Here is a 25170-nt window from a genome sequence, read left to right on the forward strand (position 1 = left end):
CAGCCCACTCTCCTCCCTGGTCTATAAGAAACATCCTCAAATATTGTTCTAATTCCTGATTTTGGCGCTCAGTTTGGCCGTCAGTCTCCGGATGATAGCTAGTAGAATACCTAGCCTCCACTCCTAACCCATGGAGAAATGCCTTCCAAAAATGGGAAACAAACTGAGCCCCCCGATCCGATATTACAATCTTGGGAACTCCATGTAACCTCACAATATATTCCCCAAACAATCGAGCCAGATCTTTTGCAGAGGGAAGTCCAGGTAGAGGAATAAAATGACACATCTTAGAGAAAGTGTCCATAAAGACTAGAATGGTGTTAAACCATTTACTATTAGGCAAATCTACTATAAGATCCATGGTTACTGTATGCCAGGGACAGGTAGGAGTTGGCAAGGGTTGCAACATACCCTGCGGGGCTTGTCGTGTAGACTTACTTCGGGCACATAAATCACAAGACAGGACATATTGTTTGACAGAGGAGGACAACCCAGGCCACCAAAAATAACGCTGAACTAAATCCAAAGTTTTCATAATACCCTTATGACCAGCTAACGGTTGATCATGGCACATCCTCAGAGCCTTCTCTTGTAAAGGCAAGGTCGGAAGATACAAGGCTTCTTGATGGTAAGGTAATTGCTGATGACATTTGCGTCCAGAGTCTTGAGCTACCCAAGCATTAATTTCTTCTGTAGTCAAACTTTACCTGACTTCCTCTTGGATACTATCCAAAGTGATGGTGCAGATAACTTGAGTCTCAGGGATAATGGGTTGAATCTCCACAGCATGCTGCGTCTCCACTGTATCAATGTGCGACAACGCATCTGCTTTTCCATTCTTGCTGGCTGGTCGATAAGTAATGACAAAATCAAAATCAGAAAAATAAAGAGACCAACGTAACTGTCGGGGAGTCAAAGTTTTTGCCGTTTTCAAAAATTGCAAGTTCTTATGATCAGTGAACACTGTGACTTTATGACGAGCCCCCAGAAGATAATGTCTCCAATCTTCAAAGGCATCTTTGACTGCCAAAAGTTATTTTTCCGCAATTGTATAATTAATTTCAGCAGAATTCAATTTCCGTGAACGGAAAGCAATGGGGTGCAATTGCCCTGTCTCAGGATGTCTCTGTGATAGAACCCCTCCGATGGCTTGGTCAGAAGCATCCGCTTCCACAAAGAAGGGTTCAGCCGGATCGGCATGACGTAAGAGAGGCGCAGACGTGAAACTCTTCTTCAAGATAGAGAAGGCACTCTCAGCCTCAGATGACCACTGAAATTTCACTCCCTTCTTGAGTAACCTTGTAATGGGCACAATCAACTGTGAGAAGCCGGATATAAAACGGCGGTAAAAGTTGGCAAATCCCAGAAACCTCTGAATTTCTTTCACATCCTTTGTTGATGGCCAACTCTCAACTGCTCGTACCTTTCCAGGATCCATCATTACTCCTTGCGGAGATAACACAAAGCCCAGGAATTCCACTTGATTGGTACTGAATACACTTTTCTCCAATTTCACGAATAGATGGTAAGTCTGCAAATGCCCCAACACAGTCTTCACATGTTCCAGATGCTCTTGAGGATCTTTAGAAAAGATCAAAATGTCATCTAAATAGATGACAGCAATCTTGTCAATCAAGTCTCCCATGATGTCGTTAATAAAATGCTGGAACACTGCAGGCGCATTACAAAGACCGAATGGCATCACGCAGTATTCGAACAAACCAAACTTAGTTCGAAATGCCGTCTTCCACTCGTGACCCTCCTTCATCCTGACCAGATGATATGCCCCATGCAAATCCAACTTGGTGAAGATTTGTGCATCTTTAATTTGATCAAGTAAAACCAAAATCAAAGGTAAGGGATATCGATTTTTGACTGTGGCTCTATTCAAGGCTCCATAGTCAATGCAGGTTCTTAAAGTTCCTTCTTCTTTATTATGGATGAAAAACAACGGGGATGACACAGGGGATTGGGAAGGTCTGATGAATCCATTTGCCAAATAGCGGTCTAAGTATTCCTTCAAATATTGGTTCTCTTTTTCCGTTAGAGCATAAATCCTACAGCAAGGGAGGACCGCCCCAGGTTCCAAATCGATAGCACAGTTGTAAGAGCCATGCGGGGGCAATATCTCCGCTTCCTGTTCGCTAAAAACTTCCTTGAACTCTTGTTATTCCTCTGGAATGTCCATTGAAGTAATCACACTGATAGATTGCCCTCCATGCGAAAGCAATTGAGACTGAGTCGGAACGGGACTTGGCGGATCCTTACAATAACAGTGTTCCTGACAAAAAACAGATTGCATCTTCACAGTTCGGTTCTCCCAGTCAATAGTTGGATTGTGTAAGGTGAGCCACGGCAATCCTAAAATCAGTTGAAACTGTGGCGCATCAATTAAATTAAATTGCACCTGTTCATGATGACCATCTGCCTGGAAAAGCTCCACTGGTTCTGTGTGACTAGTGATGGGGCCTAAAGACAGATTGGTCCCATCCACTGCTCTCACTGATTCACTTTTAACCTTCCTGATGGCTTGTATGCCCATTCGTCTTGCATACTTAATGTCACAAAAATTGCCCGTAGCTCCCGAGTCCAACATAACTGCCACTCCGTAGATTTCTCTATCTCGAACCTTCAACGTCAACTGCAAGATGAGATGAGGCATCAAGGTTTGCAAAGTGTTTAGGATTGAATGACTTTCTGGGATCGTCTTTTCCTCTTTCGCCATCAGAGCGACCCCCTCTACTGATGGTTCATGGCGTTTCCCTTCATCTGAATTTTGGGTCATTTTGGACACTCTTTAACAAAATGTCCCGGCATTCCACAATACAAGCACAATCTTTTCACTCGTCTCTGCTCTTTCTCTTCCTTACTCAATGGACCACGGACTGCTCCAATCTGCATAGGTTCCACGTCGGAGTGTGCACTAACACTCTTGGTTACTTCAGTCTTGATTCTATCAAAACGTGGGAAGCTCACCCGAAAATCTTTTTTCTTTTCGCCTTTCCTCTCCACACTCCGAAAATCCAATTCCAGTACTAAATCTACCAACGCAGAGAGATCCGTTGGCCGATTGGGAATCTGTGCTAGAGAATCCTTCAACTCATCACGAAGTCCTCGATAGAACAAGGCTGCCCTCTTCTCTTCTGGCCATTGAGTTTCAACAATCAGTTTGTTAAATCGTGCCAAATAAGTAATTAGACCTCCAGACCCCTGTCGCAGCTCAAGCAATTCATTGTCAGTGGCCTGAGAAATCCTCCTTCTATCAAAAATGCGGAGAAACTCTGCCTTTAAACGATCAAAATCATGCAAGAAGGGATCATCTCGTGTAACCAAGGGCATGGCCCAATTGGCAGCATCCCCTCCCAAATACAACAAAACAAACGCCACTCTAGACTGGGCATCAGGAAATAGGGTAAGACGACACATAAAATGTAAGGAACATTGGGTTAAAAATAACTGGGCCTTTTGAGGGTCTCCAAGAAAACGCTCTGGGGCTGCTAAGGGAATTGAAGGAGAAACAGAATGAATGACTTGTGCTACAGTTCTAGTATCTGTATCTGATGTCGCCTTACTAGTACTTGAGGAAGGACCCACTGGATCACTCATAGCCAACCCATCTACCTTCCGGGATAACAGCATGGTTTCCTGACGAGAAACTAATAACTCTTGTTTCAAAGTTTTATTTTCTTCCCTAACTGCCCCAATTTCTCTCTGAATCCCTACTAACATTTCTCCTAAAGATTTTAGATTAAACTCTTCTACCATTCTGCCTGGGCGAATGAACCACTTGGGCACTTCAAACTGTCAGGTCCCAGATTCTTCGCAGAAGCAGAATTGATGCTTACTCCCAATGCCCCCTCCCCAGTGACGTCGCTTTAAACAAGCAACTGCACCAGACACGGGGAAAGGGGAATTGGACAGAAAAGAGAGACACTCCGACAACAGCTGGCCCCCACTTGTCCTCTAAATACGATTGGATATCGGGACTGCACTCGGGTTCCTAATGCACAAAGAAAAGGGAAGAAGACAATGCAACAACTCCTTGCTACAATTCTTGAATGACAATTCTAATACCAATCTATCCTACCAGCTGTCTTCAGAGTCTTGCTTCTCTCTGTATGTGGTTGTGAGTAGTTACCATGAAGGGATTGATATTTCTGGAAGAGAGAATGTCACATTAAGTAAACTCTAATTGTGGGATATTCTTTATACTACACTCTGATGGACTTACTCTACCTTCTTCATTGGTGCGTTCTCTTGTAGATAGATAGCGGTTATAAATGTCATGTAGATACAGTCTTAGTACTCTTGGTGATGCGCGCAAAAAGGAACAAGGAAGGGAAAAGAGGAAGGAAAGATAAGGATAGCGCACGGGGAGATTCAGGTGGAAGGAGTACTTTGAAGTTCACACAATAGATGGCTAGAAAAGTCTTACTTCATCTTCTGACGCTTCAATGTTCATTGTTGAAGTTTCCAACTACCTCACCTCAACCCACTGGACTGAAGGGAGATGAGTAGCTGAGGCTTCTCCTTCACAGAATAAGTATTCTCAACCTTATTCGCAGGAAACAGTTCTTCAGGAATTCACTTCAGGATAAGAACTCTGACTGAAGAACGCTACTTCCAGCTGACTCGAATATATCTGGAACGTTCTACTCACAATTGTCAAAGTCGGTAGACTCGAGCGAGTATTTACCTAGGACTAAGGAGCTCTTACACTCGCTCGCTAGTCCTATTGATAGTTCAACTGAAACGGTGTCTCAAACTACACCCATGAAAGCTCCAACTGGAATCTTTACTAAATAACGTGAGCGCACTTGAATAAACGGCCACTCACGAAAAAATCTATTTTGAAGTGGGCAGTGTACTGCGCGCCCACTCCTCAACTCAACAGAAAACTAGAACCTCCCCACATCTTCAACCGCGGCAATAGCGGCGGCCATCTTGGAACTTCAGTCTAATAAAGATTGAACCAGAGATTAACCATCCTTGGCTTTACAATCACCCTGGATCTCTTCACGCACCGGAAGGGCAGTGTTCCTTGCAAAGCGCTGACAGTGTGATTCCTGACACAATGTGACATCTTTTGAGCTTCCTCTAGAGATTGATGTTTCCAAAATCTAGCCACCGCCATTCTGGCCTGGGTATTCCACCCTACCAATCCTGTTTTGAGTCTAATTGCCTGTAACATGGCTGACTTTGGTAAGGACAGTAGCGTTTTTACAGCTTTACCTTCCTCCTGATTCTGTGCCGTGGCGGTGGTTGGGGAGGGAGGGGGCTTAAAAAACAGCAAAGATAGTAAGACTTAAGAGCGTGGGGCTCGGCAGGAGGTGGGATGCCAGGGCTGTGAACAAATGCCTGGCTCTACCTGCCCGGGAAGCTGGTGGGCCAGAGGGCAGGTTTGGAAAGGGTGACACTGAGACCCAAGGTTCAAATGAGTGGATGAGAAATAAAGCAAGACATAGCAACAGATGGGTGAAGTAAAACTTAGAGAAAGTGAAGAAGGAGACAGTGGCCTGGCAGGAGAAGAAGACCGGCACAGCACTGGAATGGTTGTACGTCTCAGAATTTATTGCACATGCGCAAGAGGCTCTGCCCAGCTGGCGTATGTTGTTGTTGGGCAGCAGTTTGAGGCCCTGCTGGCTGCTGTGCTGTGGCGGTAGTCATGAGCACCTGCTGATGCTAAGATAAAAAATTATTGTCAGACACGTATTGTGCTTGGACAACTGAACTTGAAGCAGAATTTTAGAGTCTTTTATGATTAAACTCTGCTTCAAATTCAGTTGTCCAAGAACTATACATGTCTGACAGTAATACAATACACACTGTCTGGAACCGCAAGAAGGCACAGCCAGCCAGAGAACAATTTCTGACATGACTGCTTAAGGAAAACTGCCGCCTGGAAGTTCTGCACACTGCTCCAGGCGCCGGGGAGCAGCAGAGAAACGCACTCTTAGAAATCGTGCATTCATCAAAAACAGTGCAGCAGTGGATTATTCAACAACAAAAACATCAGAGCTGATTAGAGATGCGATATTGTGCATCAACAAAGCAGATTTGCGCCCCCTGAAGAGCTTCGGTGCACAATACTGCACTGCGCGTGCATTTAGACTGGGTGAGAAATAGTGAAACGAGCAGAGGCTGGTATTTTAGAATACCGCCCTGTTCGCTTCACATTTCATGTTGTACGAATCTCAGAGCTGTTTGAATGGAATGCGTTCTTTCAAAGTCTACTCAGTACCGCAAAGGCAGGTTTTACATGCATTGGTGCAGCCAATCTGTAATGTTGCTGTGTTGTAAATAAAGATACCACAACATTGTGAGTTGCACGCTGTATTTATTTATACTTAATTGCCCTAAGGAGCGCCGAGTCGATCCTCCGTTGGCACCGGCTTTCGCGCCTCTCGCTGTGGATGCGCGCGCACCCGCCAAGATGGCCGACCGCACCTCACGTCATGACGCGACGTGCAACAACTAGAGCGAGACACTACATATCTCCCCTTTTTCCAAACAAGGAACAATTTGACTTACAGTTCGCTGTCCATGTCAAAGTCTCGAAACCTTGCTGGTCTCACCACGGTTCTACCACTCCTTGTTACCCTTGTCGGGGTGGACGGCGTCCCCCTCTCCTGGATCTCTGTGCCAGTCCTCCCCTCTCTCAGCGCAGCCGCGCTTCCCTCAGTTCTCCTCACTTCCAATTCCATCGCAGCTTCTTGGCTGCCATTGGGGTCTCTCTCCTCATGCTGCTCCCTTCTCCTCTCGCGTAACTCTGCCGGTTGCTCCTGCTCTTCACTGGGTTCCTCCGTGTCTTCCCATTCTGCTCCACCTTGATGCCAGCATAATACTTTGTTGCATCTGGCCATGCGATCTTGTGACCACACGTTTCCCTCACTCAGCAGGGCCGCTCTGTCGTACACCTCCTTGACCGGCATAGGTTTACTGTACTTGCTGTCCCCCTTTCTCTGCAGCGTTGCCAACTTCACTCGTACCCACTCGCCTTCTTCCAGTCCTGTATTCTTTACGTTTCTGCGTTTGTTGTAATGGTTGGCGTATATGGTTTGTGCCCTTTCCAAGTTGGATTGTACCACTGCAGGGGACCACTCACTAGTTATTGTTTTTTCCTTCCATACTCGGTTGTCACGAGTAAATGGTTCACGACCTCTCAGTATCTGGAAGGGGCTATACCCTGTCCCGGTGGGGGTAATCCTGTACGCCCACACCATGTGCCATATTTCTTTTTCCCAGTCTTTGTTGCTGGAGATCGCTGCCTGCACTGCTCCCATCACTACTCTATTAAATCGTTCCACCAACCCGTTACCTGCCGGATGGTAGATTGACGTGTGTTTGGTAAGTATGCCATTCCTCTGCATGAAACTGTTCCATTTCTCAGAAGTAAATTGGGGGCCATTATCACTCAGGATGGACTTGGGGATGCCCTCTCTCACGAAAGTGTCCAATAGAAACTTTAAAATGTTCTCGGCATCCATTGCCTCATCCACTTTCACCTCCGGGCACTTTGAGTATCTGTCTATAAGGACGCATACGTACTTCTGGATACCTTGGCCGTCGAGGATCGGCCCCAAAATGTCTATCGACAATTCTTCCCACGGGTTTTGTGGAGGGTCGAATTTACCCAATGCTGGACGTAAGGGTTTGAGCGTCTTGTCTGCTCCCTGGCACTGTGGACAATCTCTGACATGTCTCTCCGCCCGTAGATCCATCCCTGGCCACCAATAGTTTTGCTTGGTCCTTAATTTCATTTTTCTGATTCCCAGATGGCCTTCATGTAGGATGTTCAGAAGCTTGGGAATGATACTATCCGGGGGGATGACTTTATCTCCCCTGTACACAAACACTCCATTGTCATCCATCGATAACTCCTCCCTGACCTCATGGTACGGTTTCAGGTTCTCGCTGGTCTGTCTTTTGTCCGGCCAGCCCTTGACTATGTACAACTTCACTTCCTGCATGGTGCGGTCTTCATCATATGTGTCTCTCCACTCCCGATTGCCGATGACTTTCTCTTGGTCCTCTGTGAGTGCCACCATCTCTTCTCTACCTGCTTGGTCTTCTTCTCCTGGCTCCATGGCCGCTGCTCTGCTCAGGTAGTCTGCTACTCTGTTCCGATTTCCTGGGATGTGCTCCACGTCGTATCTGAATTCAAGCAATTTCAGGGTCATCTTCGAGATCCTGGGCGTGGCACTGGCATGTCCGCTGGATGTTAACACCTTCAATAGGGGTTTGTGGTCCGTTTTCAGCTGGAATCGTGTGCCCCACTGGAATTGCCTGAACCTTGTCATTGCCCACACGACAGCCAACATCTCCTTTTCAATAACACTGTATTTCTTTTCAGTGTCGCTCAACGTACGTAATGCAAAGCTGATCGTGTTCATTTTTCCTCTTCCCCGATCTTGCATGAGCACTGCACCCAGCCCCTTGTCGCTAGCGTCGGTCGTGAGCACCGTTATGCCTTGGGGGTTATATCCCTGGAGTGGCACCGCTCCCGCTACGTCCTTTTTGATGGTCTCGAATTCGCTCTGAGCCTCTTCTGTCCACTGGAATGTTGTGCTCTCTCTTGTCAGCATCCTCATGTGGTGTGTCTTTGAGGCGAAGTGCTGCACGAATTTGCTGTAATATTCCGCCATGCCCAAAAATGACCTGACCTCCTCCTTGTTGGTGTGTGGCGGTGCTTCATAAATAGCTTTTACATTTTCTGTTTTGGGAGAGATTCCTTTTACCCCTATCTCGTGGCCTAAGTATGTTACCGACTCCATGCCCAGCCGGCACTTGGCCCATTCTGCTGTGAGGCCTTTGGCGTCCAGGGTCTTGAGTACTTTGTCGAGCTTTGCGTCGTGGTCCATTTTGTCTCGCCCCATTACCAGGATGTCGTCCTGGAAGTACTGGATGCCTTCTATATTCCTAAACAATTGGTGCATCAATTTTTGGAACACCGCGGCCGCTGAGGCCAGTCCAAATGGCATGCGGCAGAACTGATAACACCCGAACGGGGTGATGAATGATGTTAGCTTTCTGCTGTCGGGGTGTAGGACAACTTGATGGTAAGCCGAGGTCAGGTCGATGGTGGAGTACCATTGGACACCTCTGGTTTTTGCCAACATTTCTTCAATCCTTGGTAGAGGGAACTTTTCGACCACAATATTCTTATTCAACTCCCTCAGGTCAACACATAACCTGACCTTGCCACTGGGCTTCATGACCACCACTAATGGCGCGAGCCACTTTGCGCACGTGATGGGTTCGATGATTCCTTTTTTCTCTAAGTCTTGTAGTTCTTCTTGAACAGCTTCTCTCACCGCTAGGGGCATGTTTCTTACTTTGTGGGCAACTGGTACAGCTCCGTCCTTCAGTACTATTTTGTGTAGGAATTTATCCAGCTTCCCCACTGTGCCTCCGAATACTTTGGGGTATTCCTCTTTCCACCTGGCCAGGTCTGGCCGTGCCTCTGGTTCTGTGAGCAGTATCTGTTCCTTCCCACCTGGATCTAGTTTGATACCCAGGTCACCTTGATCCAGCCATCCCAACACTGATGGTCCCTTTTCTGATATGTACAACTTACAGAATGCGGTTCGGCCTCTGAACTTGAACTGCAAAGGTCGGAATCCTGCCATCGGTATTCGGTCCCCATTGTATGTGACGGGTCGGATGTCCAGTTTCTCCAGGTCTGGGCCTAAGTGTGGCTTTAACGTTTCTTCCCACACTGCTCTCTGGACGATGGTGTAGGGCGAGCCGGTGTCTGCCACCACGCTTATTGGTACTCCGCCGATCGTCATATCTAATACTGGCTTGGTTGTTCTCCTTCCGTCCACGCTCAACACCTGGTCGTATATGCACAGTACAGTGACGGCTTCTTCTTCTGTGCTTCCCTCTTGGTCTTCGTGATCCTGACTGATATATTTCACCATGTTCTTGGCTGATTTCTTCCGGCACACCTTCTCATAATGGCCAATTATACCACAGTACAGACATTTGGCCCGGAACGCTGGGCACTTCCTGTCGTGCGCTTCGTGGGACCAGCTGCCGCATCTGCAACATGCTCTCTTGTTGTACCCCGATTGTTTTCCTGGTGGTCCGGGGTTGTCCTGCCATTTATTTGGTCCTTTTGAGGAGGGACTTTTGTATTTATAGTCTCTACGGGGTACCTCATCGTCCACTTTGTTCACCATGGGACTGGGTGTCATGTCCTTCTTTGTGGCGTCTGCACACCTGCGTGCCAATTCTGCTCTTTTAACAATGACCAGCACCTCCTTCAGTGAGGTTTCCCCGCTGGCCCACAGTTTGTCCTGTACGTTCGTGCTCGTGGTGTGCATCACAATTTGATCCTTGATGAACTCGTCTTCCCATGCGTCATATTTACACGTGGCTGCCAGTTTCTTCAGGGCCGCCACGTACTCCTCTACCGACTCACCGGGGCGTTGTTTCCTTTGTTGGAAATTATATCTGTCTACTGACACACATACTGCCGGCTGGTAGTGTTCGTTCAAGTCATCAATGGCATGGGCATACACTTCGTCGTCTGTGCTTCCTCTTGGTTTGGGCACCAGGCTCTTGTAAATTCTGAGTCCCTCCGGGCCTAAATTGAGTAGTAGTATGCGCTTTTTCCTCTTCGGTTGAACTTTTCCTCGTTTTTGTCTTCCAAGACTTCTATGAAGTTGTCGATATACTCCCTCCAATCTTCCCACCTCATGAGCGGTTCCCCCGGTTTGGGCAGGAATTTAACTGGCGCCGTAGCGTACCCCGCTTGCGCGCTCATCTTTTCGCTTTTGACCGTGGGTGTTGTACTCCCTTGATTTCTGGGACTGCCTGGAGTGCTGTCTGTCTCCTGCTTTTCAGCTTGTACCTGGGGACTATCTGTGTCAGCCCCCTCGCCCTCTTTTACGGTAGCCAGCGCGCTTTCCTCCTTTGCGTTAGTCTCGTGGGTTTGACGCGCTCACTCCTGGCTCCGCCTGGGTCCTTCCTCTTCTCCCCCTGGCGTGGTAGTCTTCCCCGCGGGGTGGGTTGGGCTCTGTCGCGCTCCTTAGGGTGTGGTGGCCTGTATGTCCCTCGTGGCCTGCGAGCTTCTCTTGGCTGCCTAGCCTGACTGTTCTGTGTCCTGCTCTGGGCGTTGGTTCACCGGTATGCTGCTGTCTCCCTCGGTGTGCTGCCTGTTGCATTCGTTTTCCTTTTTTTTCTCAGGGTGTGGGGGTTCAGCATCCCATCCTCGTCGCCATTGTAATGTTGCTGTGTTGTAAATAAAGATACTACAACATTGTGAGTTGCACGCTGTATTTATTTATACTTAATTGCCCTAAGGAGCGCCGAGCCGATCCTCCGTTGGCACCGGCTTTCGCGCCTCTTGCTGTGGATGCGCGCGCACCCGCCAAGATGGCCGACCGCACGTCACGTCATGACGCGACGTGCAACAACTAGAGCGAGACACTACACAATCTTACGAGGTTTTGGTCGGTAAAGGCATTGCATGTGTGAGATTTAAATCTGCGTGTCTCCACTCCTGTCCGATCTCTATCTGAGCACCGAATGCATTAGTGAGGTTTAAATAGGTAAACAGGTGTATGTATGGCATGTAAAGAGGTGCACAAAATACATGTGTGAAATTTACACAGTGTAACAAATGCATGTGCATGGATGTTTTTTTTTTCAAAGGATTTTATTAGAATTTTTTTATATATACAGTACAGTACAGATATAATCTGGAGCATAGTTCTGTACCACTCGGTTCCCAGAGAGGTTTTGTTAAAAATTGCAATAATGTCAGAGGCACATGTTCATGTATCTTATGATTCATTTGAATGCGTGCACAATGCACAGCCAGCTGCAACAGGTTTTTAAAAAAGTTCAAATTAAGTTTACAAGTGTCAGTCAGTTCTAGTGACAGTCTGCACGTGAGGGGGGCCGCAATCACCTCATCGGATGTGTTGTGTTGTCTAAGTTTGTTTACCGAGAGGGGCTGCTCCACCTCCTAGGGCTGGTGCGCCGCATGGGAACCCCGTGTTTTCACTCACCGAGGAAGGGGCGCTGCTCTCGCAGGGGCTGCAGAGAAAGGATGCACAGCATAGATAGAGAGAACAGTCATCCAGAGAAGTGAGAGGACGAGACATCAAAGAGAGAAGAGAAAAAGAGACAGAGAGAAAGGTCAGAGCCAGCAAATACTCATACAGAGGTAGAGAGCTACGTGGAAAGAAGAGGCAGAGGTGAGGACCGAGTTCAAGAAACTGAGAATAAAGAATAAGGAATACAGGGGAAAGGATAAAGAGGGCGAACAGAGAGAGAGCCATAGATGCAGAGAAAGACAGAAGGCAAAACGTGACTAGACAGAGATGACCGACCAATGGTGGCCCGCTGCAGGCTTACATGCACCCTGGCCAGCAGCCTCCCCCTCACTTAAGCTCTTGCCCCTAATATCCAAGAGGACCTACAGCGGTAAACCCGAGTTTAGGGGACATCATAGCAAATCAATCGACTAACTGGCATCTCCAGGGCAACTCTTCATCTTTATGTTTGTGCAGAGATGTATACACGCACCCAAGAGCCGAGGATGGATGCAGGCGAGGCGCCCTGATGGCCAGACACCCACCTACCCTGCGGTCTGATTTTCAGGTTGAACTGTAAGAAGTGCAGGGCAGACTCTCTCAAGTGCCATAGAGAGGTTATAAAATACAGAGCGTCTCCAGCCCAGTGGGCACTGGGCAGAGGTAGGCATCGAAGGCCTCGCAGTCACAGTCCTCCCTCCAATAAGGCCCCATCATCTGCTCTTCACTTATCAGAGCAGGTGGTTTCACGGGACCAACTCTCCATAGCACTGTCTACGAATTGCTCTCATCAGGTTTCCAAGCGCTACTCTGATAGTTTCCCTTGAAAAATTAGGCTGATTTAGGTTAAATATTCAGCATTTACGACACGTTGTTTGAAAACGTGCATTTGTACCAGGTCGCTCATGGCGAGCCCCATGCAGAAAAGCCTACTTGCATCCACACTTTGAGCAATCGAACCTAATAAGAAAAATTACATATTAACATCTTAAAAGAGGGCCAACACGTTCTGTCCTTTTAAAATAAATTAATGCTGTGGTATTTTTAGCATATCACTAAACGCACAAGCTAACTTTATGTCATATGCGAATGTGATACAATTTACCAGTTGCAAATAAAGTTTGATGTGTTATTGGTTCACTTGAGATGAGCCAGAACTACAACTCCCAGGCTGCAGTGTGTGGTTTAAATGAATGTCTTGGTGCCCTCGTCGACATCTGGTCATTGCTTTTATTTACCCCACTTTAAATATTATAAAAGCAAACATGAACATGTTTAGCAAGCATTGTAAAAATCTTTTACACAAAGTCATGCACAGCATGATTCATAAACAATTTTTTGTATTGTATTATTCATGGATTTATATAGTGCTTGCTACTCCTGACATCATGGCATTGAAGCGCTTTCCACCGAGCAGCACGCTGCTGAGGAACCCAAGGTCAGGGGCTATTGGGGGGGGGGTGGATTTGAGGCCCCCATGGTGGCATACATTGTTGGTTGTTGTTTGATTTGACTTTGGGCAGCCTTTGAGGCCCTGCCTAATGGCGCCCACTGTCACTGATAGGATGGGATATTAAGGTGAAGCATGCCTGCCAAACATCTCGAGTTTCTATGTCACTAGTTTCGGAAGTTGCTTGCTAGTTAGTTTCTAATCGAATCTCAATGCTGAGTGCACCTCCTCTGACACTGATTAAAGCTGGGAGGTGAGTGTGCATGGACAAGGGCATGGGGGCTGCACGCATGATGCGGATCCCCTGGACACCACCCCCAAGCGGGGTCTGGGGTGGCGAGGATGGCGACGGGGAAGTGAGAGAGAGCTTGTATTTGGGCCATGGTACTAAAACAATAGGGGCCTGCAGACGAGGGAGTGTACTGGCAGATATTGTATGTGGATCTCTGTACTAGAATAATAAGGGGTTGTAGATGAGGGTTGGAGTGTACTAGCAGAGCTTATATGTGGGATCGGTACTGCAATAATAGGGGCAGCACCGAGGACAGTTGAAGTGAACGGACGATAGAGCTTGGATGTGGGTCATGGTACTAGAATAATAGGGGGCTGCAGCGGAGGGAGTGTACTGGCAGAACATGTATGCGGGTCTCTGTACTAGAATAATACAGGGCTGCAGACTAGGGTTTGAGGTTACTGGCAAAGCTTGTATGTGGGTCATGGAAGTAGAACAATAGGGGCTGCAGATGAGGAGAGTGTAGTGTCAGAGACTGGTGAGAGGTCGAATGTGGATCTCGGTCCTTGAATAATAGAGTGATGTAGACGATGGTTTGAGCGTACTGACTGAGATGTGTATGGGGATCTCTGTACTCGGATAGCTGGGCCTACAGGGTAGGAATAAAGTGTACTTACTGGCGGAGATGTCTTTGAGTCACTGTACTTGAATAGCTGGGCCTACAGGATAGGACTGAAGTGTACTGGCAGTGATGTGTATGTGGATCTTTCAGTACTCGAATAGCTGGGCCTACTCTTTAGGACTGAAGCGCACTGGCGGAGATGCGCATCTGGATCACAGTACTGGAATAGCAGGCCTACATTTTAGGACTCAAGTGTACTGGCAGAAATGTGTATGAGGATCTCAGTACTCGATTAGTTAGGGGGCGCAATGGAGACTTGATGTGTAGTGGTGGTGAGTGGGTTGTCATTGCTGAAATTGGTGGTCCTTGGCACGACTGAAATGCCCTGGCAGTACGGTGTAAGGTGGCCACAATACTCAATTAGTGAAGGAGCTGCAGGGCAGAATTAGCTGGATTTGAAGAGGCTTGTGCGGTTGACTCTGCATTAGACAAAGTATGACTGCACTGCTGCTCTGGCCATGCTGTGTGTGTTGGACCCAGTACTGGAGTGACAAAGGGAGCTGTGGTGGAGAGTGGGTGCAGACTGCACGAGTTACAGTCAGCAACATACTAGCTAATGAACTGAAGAATGTGAGGCTTCTGGTCTGGTACAAAAGCCTGAAAAAAAGGACACTAAATATGTAAGTTTCACAGAGATTATCTGGAAAATGCTAAACCACTCCACTTGGAGGGAGATATTTCGAAATTTGAAGTACTTCAGGTAGTGTGCAAGCTTCGGGCTCCCATCTTCTTAGGGCCTATTTCCATTGGTTGTGTGTACTTGGCTTGGGAGTGATTTTGCAGGCAGACCAGTTAGAGGGTTGGGCGCATTTTTGATATGTTTATATTCTATTCTTCACACTTGTCCTTTAAAATGCTATATTTGGATCCAGTTTTTGCAACAATTTGCAGTAAATATGTGGTGTAAAAGGCACCATTTGAATCCATTTTTTGCAAAATTTTTGTGCGGGGGAAAACACCCTCATTCTTTAGTTTGAGCTTCGCTCGCGCGTTCTACTAGGATACAATTTTTCGCTCACCACTTTCAAAATCCACCAGCCGTCACTGAAATTGACCTTGAGGTGCGATAAAAACCTCTGTTAATACAGCGCCCTCCCAGCTCTTCATCTAGCCCATTTGAGTATGGATCATGCTGGGCAGAGCGTTTAACTCGTTTTACATACAGCTGGCATCCCGATTCAATAGGTTTATTATTAAGCATCTGAAGGACATCCAAATCCATTCCTACAGACTTACGTGACGTTGAAGGATTAGTTAAAGTTTCAACTTCTGAGCCTGACTCCCAAGAATACCTCTGCTTTTCTGCTTGCTTTCCCTCCATGTCTTCACTCAAGATGCCAACACAGAGAGAAACACAAATGGCCCCTATAAACAGGCACTTCCCGTGACTAAACTGTCGCTCAGCAACAGTGATGTGCAGATCTTTAAGGATCCCCCGGTGGCCCACCTTCGATTATATAGAAAGAAATATGAGCAGCTTCCTTAACCGGCACCTCTTGTGTCTAAACTGTTTCTAAGCAACAGAAACACACAATGCTGAGGTTACACCATGCAATGCTTCCTAAAAAACAAAACCTCAACCACATCACTCAGTAAAAGGACGAGTACTAAAATCCACGAATGCCTGGGCATGTAACAGCCATTACCTAAATTGCTCTACATGGGAGATGTCATCGTATAATCTTTTGAAACTCGACTGCTAGAGCAGGTCGAAGAATATATGAGTACAGATAGAAATACTCAAAGGACAGGCAAAATTGAACTTACCTCTATGGGTGAATCGTAACGCAGGAACATAGAACAATAAAAATAGGATGTGATCTACGTTCTTCCCACATATATGAGTCATGCGGCAGGTGTTCAATGGTCCGGATTGTGACGAAGAAGACAAACTTGGAAGGTAATGAATCTAACCAGAAAATCTACACCTGTTGCAGGTCATTATGATCTGCAGGCTCCTGAACTGGGAATTCACAGGTCAAAACCACACGTTTTCCCAATCCAAGGCATTTTACGTGGACATGGGAGGATGTCTGTGGAAGCAATTCCTATTTTGCCAGGTGTCAGTTATTCATATACCCACTAATCCCAGGTTAGTGAACACTAGGATACTCATAATCAACAGGAGAGGTAAACCTTTGGTGATACTGGCCGAGACGACTCGCAATGAGAGCTTGCTCTCCTTGTCTATATTCAAGATCAGGAGTTGAAGGAAGTGACCCAATTAGGGCCACCGGGCTCACTCTCTACCTCCTCTAGACTTCCACTAATGAAGAGTCGATGACGCAGTAGAGAATACAAGCAAACTAGATTATTAACCTAGTACAATGCACTGGAGTCCAATCTGACCAGCCTCCTATGATGGCTGACTAGGGACTGACTCTACTAAGACTAAAGTTACATTATGTATGTTGCAGAGCCCACAAAGTCCTGCCCACTATGGAAAAACACTGGTAGCTGTTGTAATACAATGGGGGAACAGAACAGAAGTTTCAATTCCTCAGCCTGGTACAAGCTATTTACTGCTCGAGGTCGTCTGGCTTGTCCTCCCCACTAGACAGGTTAGAGGAAGCGTCTATGTAACAAAAAAGCTTGCGCTAATGAGCAAGTTTCAACATTAGAGAAGTAAAACTTACCATGGACCATTTCTCGTAAAGGAGCAAGTAGCAGTTTCGATTACAATACAAAATGGCGTCTTTGAGAACTAAAATGGTGGCAGAGATGTCAACCTAACTTACATAACATCTGCATTTACTAGTTGCATCTACATACAGTATGCAAATATAATGTAGTAGCTATATAAATGCTAACATAATAATGGGTAAAATACGAGTCATATGACAATGTTACGTTTCAATTCTAACACAGTGCAGATAGAGGTGCCATTGCAGCTAATACAATTATTTTTGGTTTGAATCTGACCCTGAGCATAGAACAATCAATATGATGGCTTCTGTATGGCTTCACTACACTGCAGAGATCTTGCTGCTGCATGTGAATCAATGGTGCCTCTCATATTTCATCCTTCTACACTTCTAGGAAAAATGCACTCATTCCAGATGTCGGCATCCTGCTGTGTGCGAATGAATTGAGGCGTCTCCCATTCCAGAGGCAGTAGTGCAGCATTTCCTTGTTTCATTTTTTTTGCCTGCAATATTGGGGCAATGCAACCCTTCTCCTGTACTCTCTTTTACTGAGAGGTCATCAGAGGCGGGGAGTTTGTGGGACAAGTTGTAAGTTTTTCTTTCCTAACGGCCCATTTGCCGTAGAGGTGCTATTTATTGCACCTAATAAATAACAATATCCTGTGGTTTGTTGTTTATTGGGTGGGCAAATGGATGTATGACGTTTCAACGCATGCTTTTACCACGCATGCCTTTACAACGCAGGTATTACAACACAAGTCGTTACAACGACTTGCGTTGGGGGGCGCTGGATAGTGGAATAGTTTAATTTTCTATTCCAACTCCAGTCCCCGTGGATAGTAAGGAAGGTGTTGGATAGAAAATTAAACTATTCCCTATCCAACAGCGCCCTCCAGCGAAAGTCGTTGTAACGACTTTTGTTGTAATTCCTGCGTTGTAATGGTAGTGCGTGGTAAAAGTTTCGTTGTAAATGATGTTCCCCTGGGCAAATATCATCTATTATGTGTTGTTGGGGAATATCCTGCAGATGTTGGTGCTTCACACACCAAAAATTGGCAGGGTACAGTAAATAACATACACATTTCTCCTTTTTAAAATTTGTCAGGTTTGACCTGCCAAAATGTAACAAATGTGGGGTAATTAATGCATCCGATAACTATTGAATGCGGAATATAAAACCAAACTCGTAATTCTGTTCCAGGTGTAAACCCCTTTACTCACGAAACAGAATGAACTGTCCAACTTGTAATCAGGGCCTACATTTTCTACTGCATCTGGGAATAAGAAACAGCACTGCATCCTATATTTTTTGCTACACGCGACAGAAAGAGCTACCCTGCAGCTCTGCAAACGTAACACCTATAACTGGAACTTAAAACACACATCTAATGAAAGAAAAATGAAAATGTATGTCATTATTAAGAGACTATTTGAAAGAGATGCCTCTCCCAAAAATTGGTTTAATTTTGTTATCTAAGTTTATGCAAAAGCTTAAATCGAACAATAGTTTTAGAATAAGAACACGAACATCTCTTGCATCACCTAATAATTTTCTCTAACATTTAATGTTTTTAATATGAAATACAAAGGAATTCAGTTTTACAGACGTATAATGCAATAACGGCTGTGATTTATAAAGTGCAATATTATGCAGTTTTTGTTATGATGATGTACTGGACATAATCCGTAGTACATTAGCCATATTATGGGCGGGATGAAAGGCTGATTTTGCATTCCTGGAATTCAAACTTGTAGCTTCTATATCAGACCGAGACATAGTAGTAACCGCCTAACCCTTTACGCCAACTCACCTGCTGCATATAGTGGTCTGTCAGCATCCGGCAGTAAGAATACACATATGCAGCCTGCATCAGGGAAGTTTTGTTTACAGCTGATGGATAGCATGTGGATGTGAATGACATTGATTCTTTACAATAAGTAGATTTGTTGGCTTTTCCAATGCTTGTTTAAATTAGTCTTGAATTCACATCTTTAACCTCAGAATTGTGAGATTTTAGACACCTGGGCCACTTTATCCATGCAGATCATTTTCCTTCATTGTGCTGGGCGCACCTTTTAAAAGATGGCCCAGCACAATGAAGGAACGTGTGCTGTATTATGATGAATGCGCTGCTCTCAGGACAGCGCATTCATGTGAAAAACAGAGCGGTTGTTTTGAAGCTGCTCATGTTTTCACAGTGCAGACGATATCCTACCTGCACTTTTAAATTAGAGATCCACTCGCAGGTGAGTGCAGTCATTGACTGAACCTGCCGGAAAAGGGATTTCTGGAGGGTCGGTAGGACCCTTTTTCCCCCCTCTAGAGGCCTCCTCGCAGGTGGGGGCACTGACAGTGGGGGCGCACTGTCAGTGCGCCTCCTGAGAGCTTCTTTGCTTCTGTGCTCACATCTGCAATATGGCGTGGGTGAAAAGGCAAAGGGATTGCTTCATTTGCATGGGACACAACCCATGCAAATGAGGGAACGACCACAGAAGATCGCGCTGACGCTTTATGTGCACCAGTGCTTTCAGTTTTAAAGAAAAGGCAGCACTGGCGTCTGTAGCCCTTATGTAATACCTAAGTGCCCAGAGGTCATGCAAAGCGGGTGCAAACGTCCGTTGCTCCCCGGGGGCACTTTGTGTAAAACAGCCCTTGTAGTTCAAGTGGTGGGAAAATGGGAAAGTACAGATTCAAAGGAAATTAAGTGAGAAAAAGAGGGAGTGAGGAAGAAAGGGTCAGCAGGTTGCACCTATTGCTAAATCTGACAGTAGGAATGCAGCAAAAAACAAACTCACATGAACAGGGAGACTAGGCATGTGTGTGTGTGGAGAGTTCAAATTTGCATTCAGTCAGATTTGCCCTCTGCCTAGAGCTTCCTTGGCATTGTTAGAGGCTTAAAATAAATCATTTCAAAAACAATATCAATATCTTAAATCAAAAGAATAAAGACTGATACTTGTTCAGGTATAGGATGTGAGACGTCCAGTCCCCCAGTGCACCGCCCGTGACTTCATGTGGTTAAATTACAATCATAACTGAGGAACAGGAGATACACAAATGCCATTTAAGCCATTGGACCTGGTATCTGAACTTTTTTAAGCAGGCAGTTCTTTATTTATTTCCAGTCTAGCACTGCCCTGTGTGTTTATCGTTCACTGGGATTGCTTTCAAAGAAAGACAAGGAACGCCATTCTGTCACCCTGGCATGTCCCCGTTGGGCTGCAGACAAGGGACTTTTAGAGCAAGACCGGCTGCCAATCCAGAGCCATGCATCGATAGCGCCATTTTACTTACTGCCTCAAACTGTGGAGGGTTGGTTTGAACATTTTGTTGACATGTCTGTATTGTATTTCCATTGCCTCAGACAGACAGCTTGGGTAAGCTTGCTTTTTCCAGCATCACAGCAATATGTGCTGTAAACAAGCAAATAGGCAATTATATGTTTAATTTGGGTTAAATGCACCTACTCAAGTTATAAGTCCATGTGTGTGTCTGTGTGCCTGTTTATTAGGAAAATAGAAATACTATTTTAGCAAAAAATAAGCCAGGTAAGAAATGGAGGAAAACCGTGCCTTATTCTCTAAATGAATGATTTATACCGTGCAGGAGTGCAAAATACAATGTACGATAATCTCCAATGAGATATGGAAATCACTGACAGGCAATCCTATGAAGATGCAATCAGTTTACACCAGTGCATCCTAATTTTAGCCCTACTAGTTTAACCATTCCGTCAAGATTTTTACCTGCACTTTTAAATTAGAGATCCACTCGCAGGTGAGTGCAGTCATTGACTGAACCTGCCGGAAAAGGGATTTCTGGAGGGTCTGTAGGACCCTTTTTCCCCCCTCTAGAGGCCTCCTCGCAGGTGGGGGCACTGACAGTGGGGGCGCACTGTCAGTGCGCCTCCTGAGAGCTTCTTTGCGGGAGGCCCGCGGTCCCTGCAGGGGACCCCATAGGAGGGCAAACCCCGTAGTAGTGCGCAGGGCACCGCGGGCCCGCCTTGGGGAGGGTGGGTGGGCGGGGCCGGACTTCTAGGACCCCCCCCCTTCTGGTTGGGATTATAGGGGGCGCACTTCCTCCTTGGCGCCCTCTTTGCTGCTGCCCTTTGTCCCCGTCGGTCGCTCCTGGCTGTCCTCGCCAGCCCAGTACAGGCCCCGAGCCCCCTCCTTCTCCCTCACTTCCCCCGACAAGCCGGACGCGAGGCCCGCAATCTGACTCCGTTTGGAGGTAAGGGATCTTTTTAGGCCCCCCCCCCCGAGCCCAGTCCCCGGAATATCCGGGTCGACAGGGCTGCGTGGTTGTACCACGGGGGAGCCCAGGATCCGAGTTGTTGTGTGTGCCGTGTCGTCGTTTTTGAATGCTTATGGAAGGGGGAGAAGGCGCAGGGTGTTTCGTGCGGGAATGTATGGCGGGACACTTAATCTGTAGGGAGTAAAATGGTGGCGCCGCTAAGGGTGGTGTGTCCATCCGGAAGACGGGGGCTGTGGCGGGGATCGGCGTGTGGGTCCGCCGCCACTGGCCATTACGTGACGCTCGATGGGAGTAAAGATAAGGCGGTAATGCAATGTAAGGGCAGCGCTCCAATATGGGAGAGGAGTTGGCCTAAGTGCTAGGGCGCGCGACCTCGGACCCGGGGATCTGGGTTCGAGTCTCGGTAGCAACGTCAAAATATGTGTCTGTTCTAATGTACCGTAACTGGGCTATGTACTAGTTCGCGCCATATAAAACGGTGCATTGATTGGAAAGCACGTAGGTACTGGGAGTGAAAGAATTGCATTTTGGTTCATTTTATCAACACGCGCTAAAAGAGAACACGTGGGGTAATAAGGCCTAAGGCAACGGGCTCCAGCGGCAGGGCGGGTAATGATCGTCCTATGTATGAGGTGTGATGCAAAGGGTTGGCTTAACGGCTAGGGCGTTCGAACGCTGACCGGGGGATCTGAGTTAGAGCCTCGGTAACGCGGAAAATATCTAAAGTGTTCGGGGCAAATTTCTTAATCTCTACGCTCCGAAGAATGTATAAGGTGTCCTCAGGTCGCGTAAGGAGTGCCATGTAAGACGCTCCGATACCCTTTGCTAAAGTGAATTAAATGTAGAATTAGCACCTCCACCCCAAGGCCGGGCGGTTTATGGGTGCCGACGGTAGGAGCCGGGCGGGGCCTGGGGAGCTCCGGTAATGCGCGCCAGTAAATGCCCATCCCCCCCCCCCAGCCAGGCCCGGGCGGGGTAAAGGCCCCGCTCTCTGGGCCAGCTTACGCCATCCCCCCCCAGCAGAACAGTATACGGGTGCCGCTTAAGGCACTAGCGCTGGCATTGAGGGATCAGGTGCTGCACAGCTTTCAGGCGCTAGCATCACCCATACAGCAGGCACAATCAACTATATGGGCAATCATGTGCTGCGCCGCTTTCAGGCGCCATCACCACCCCCACCGCCAGCGTCCACAATCAACTATACGGGCAATCATGTGCTGCACCGCTTTCAGGCGCCATCACCACCCCCACCGCCGGCGCGATTTTTAATGCGGGTCCGTTTGCGGGTGCCGCCTTAAGCACAAGCGCTCAGCCCGGCCCAGATTTGCGGGTGCCGCCGATGCGCCGCTTTCAGGCGCCATTACCACCCCCCAACCGATGCGCCGCTTTCAGGCGCCATTACCACCCCCCAGCCGGCGCCTTCTTCATTGCGGCCCGGATTAGCCCCAGACAGGGTACAGGCCGTAAACGGGCGGCGCAGCCGCAGGCAATGCGCCGCTTCCCAGGCGCCACCACCCGGACAATGCGGCTCGGCGGTATCAGCTCCTGGGCGCCCTCTTCGCTGCTGCCCCTTGCAGTTGCAATGTATGCGCCGTTACAGGCGCCACAACCACACGCAGCACTAGACTGTCCTGCAGGGTGCTCGATGGTTACTGTATTGTGGTAGGCACCTGCCGTCAGGTTGGGGGGCAAAAGTTCGATCTTTGCCCTTCATCCACAAACACGGTAAACACGGTCAGGGCACAGGAGGACGTGGGGGGGGGCACTGAAAAGGGGGCTAAGGGCCGGTTGGCCTGTGTAAATTACAGGCAGGGCACAGAGCAGGCGCTGTCTGCGTGCATACACAGAATAATGCAAAGATGGGGAAATAAGACCAGCACTACAGAGGCCCTACTCCCACCGGCCCCCCCCCCCCACAAGCTTAGTCATGAAGGCACTGCGCGTCCACTAGTGAATTTTCACGGTACAAGGTGACAAAAGGTTGAAAAGAAGTGCAAGGGGCTCATCATGTCATGCCACGTCATGTAATGTCAGCAAAGTCAATTTGTGGGCATTAGGGGAACGGAAATAAGGACGTGCAGTGTTTATTCTGGTGGCTAACGGCGCAAGTCACGTTAATTACTTCGCAATGTGCGCCTAAATGGAAGGAATGTCATGAGTAAAGTAATTGTATATTCCTGCTGCATGTCATAACTACGTGTTCCCTAAATTCCAGGCAACTACAGAGCGTGACATACCGCGACGGGAGTACAGTGCCCCCCCCCCCTCAAGCGGAAGGTAAGAGTCACATCGGGGGTTGGCCATTGCAGGGGTAGGGATATGCGTCCTAGGGGGGCCGGTGTTCATTGTCCGGACCTCCTAGTCTTGTGAGTCTTGTGAACTGTGGCGTGTCCGGGACTGGTGCTTTGGCATTACCGACAGGTCCCAGCCCCAAACAAGTTTGGGCTAACGTGGATGGTTTATATCAATATTTACAGGGCCAGGACACCTGCTTGACAGATATCACATCGCGGCGTCGCATTCAAGGAACAGCGTGGACGTCCTCTTGTTTAGCAGTTCTAACTGAAGTAAGTATTGGAAGGGATGAGAGGTTAATGTCGAAGCTTCAGGACACACATGAGGTTAGGTCCATTAGTCACGACGTTTTTCTTTGCAGGAAGCGGCACAATGTCGGGAGCAGGGACGGCCGTTACCGAAGCGCAGGCGGCACACGCGGCGATTTTCCTTCAGTTAGTTGAGACGAACGGGGTGGCGTGGGCCACCAATTTACTGAAGGCCAACCCGGCAAATTCATGTGTGAACAATGACATTATTGCAGTCGGAGACGAGGATACCAATAGTGCAGGACACGTTAGAGCGTCCAAGAGAGCTAAGGTGGCCACGAATAAGGACTTCCCGCCACCGCCTAAAAAGAAGGGCACGGTTAGCACCGCAGTCGCTGTGGTGCATGACGTACCGGGCACTTCGTACGTGCCAACCAGGGCCCAGGAGCCCCCTGGCCCCTCAAGCTTGCCTTCTAACGTTTACCCGGCGGCGGAATATGCTACCAGAAGCGATTTGGGTAAGATGATGTCCACACTGGAAATGTTCATGAAAGAAATGAGGGAAAGTGTGAGGCCTGGGCCTAGCGGGGGAGGGGGTTTACCATCCAATGTGTGGGGAGCCAGTGCTGTTGAACATAATGCACCAGGAGAGACTGGGAGGGGGCGGGAGGGCACCGGCATACCCTGCCCTTTACCCGCTCCTCCGACACACCCCGTTGTCCCACCGGGCCCGCTAGCCGTGCCAGCAACTCCGGCAGTGCCCGCGCCCCTGACACCACAGGTACCAGATGCGATAGTCCCCCCCCCAGCAGCTGCGCCAGCCCCCCTTTCGAATACAGCGACACCTGATTCTGATTCCACGCCACCACCCCCCGCCCCTGCATTGCCAGATGACGATGATGTGCAATTCGACGCCCCCTTGCTATCAGGGCGCTCCTGCTTGTCCTGGGAAGTACCACAAGCAGCAAAGGAATTAATATGGAGGCGAGAATTTTTAGATATCTTTTCTTTACTGATGCTGGGTCAGCAGGGGGCAGATGCACGCAAGGCAGGGGTGAAGGAAGATGAGAAAAAAGTGAGATACCAACCATGGCCAGAAAAGAGTATTGATAATTGGTTGGAGGCCTTTGCAATATTATCCTCGGTCATCATGGAGAAGTTTAGCGAACAGGGGCCAGCGCTGGTACAGTATGGGAGGCTCATACACAACGAGGCGAAAAAGTGGGGAGGTGTAGGCTGGTTAGAGTATGATAGGGAGTTCAGAAAAAAGATGTCTAGATCCCCCAACATGCGCTGGGACCATAAAGAGGTACAGT

The sequence above is a fragment of the Lissotriton helveticus genome, chromosome 3_1 (genome assembly GCF_964261635.1).
Source record: "Lissotriton helveticus chromosome 3_1, aLisHel1.1, whole genome shotgun sequence".
NCBI lineage: Eukaryota > Metazoa > Chordata > Amphibia > Caudata > Salamandridae > Lissotriton > Lissotriton helveticus.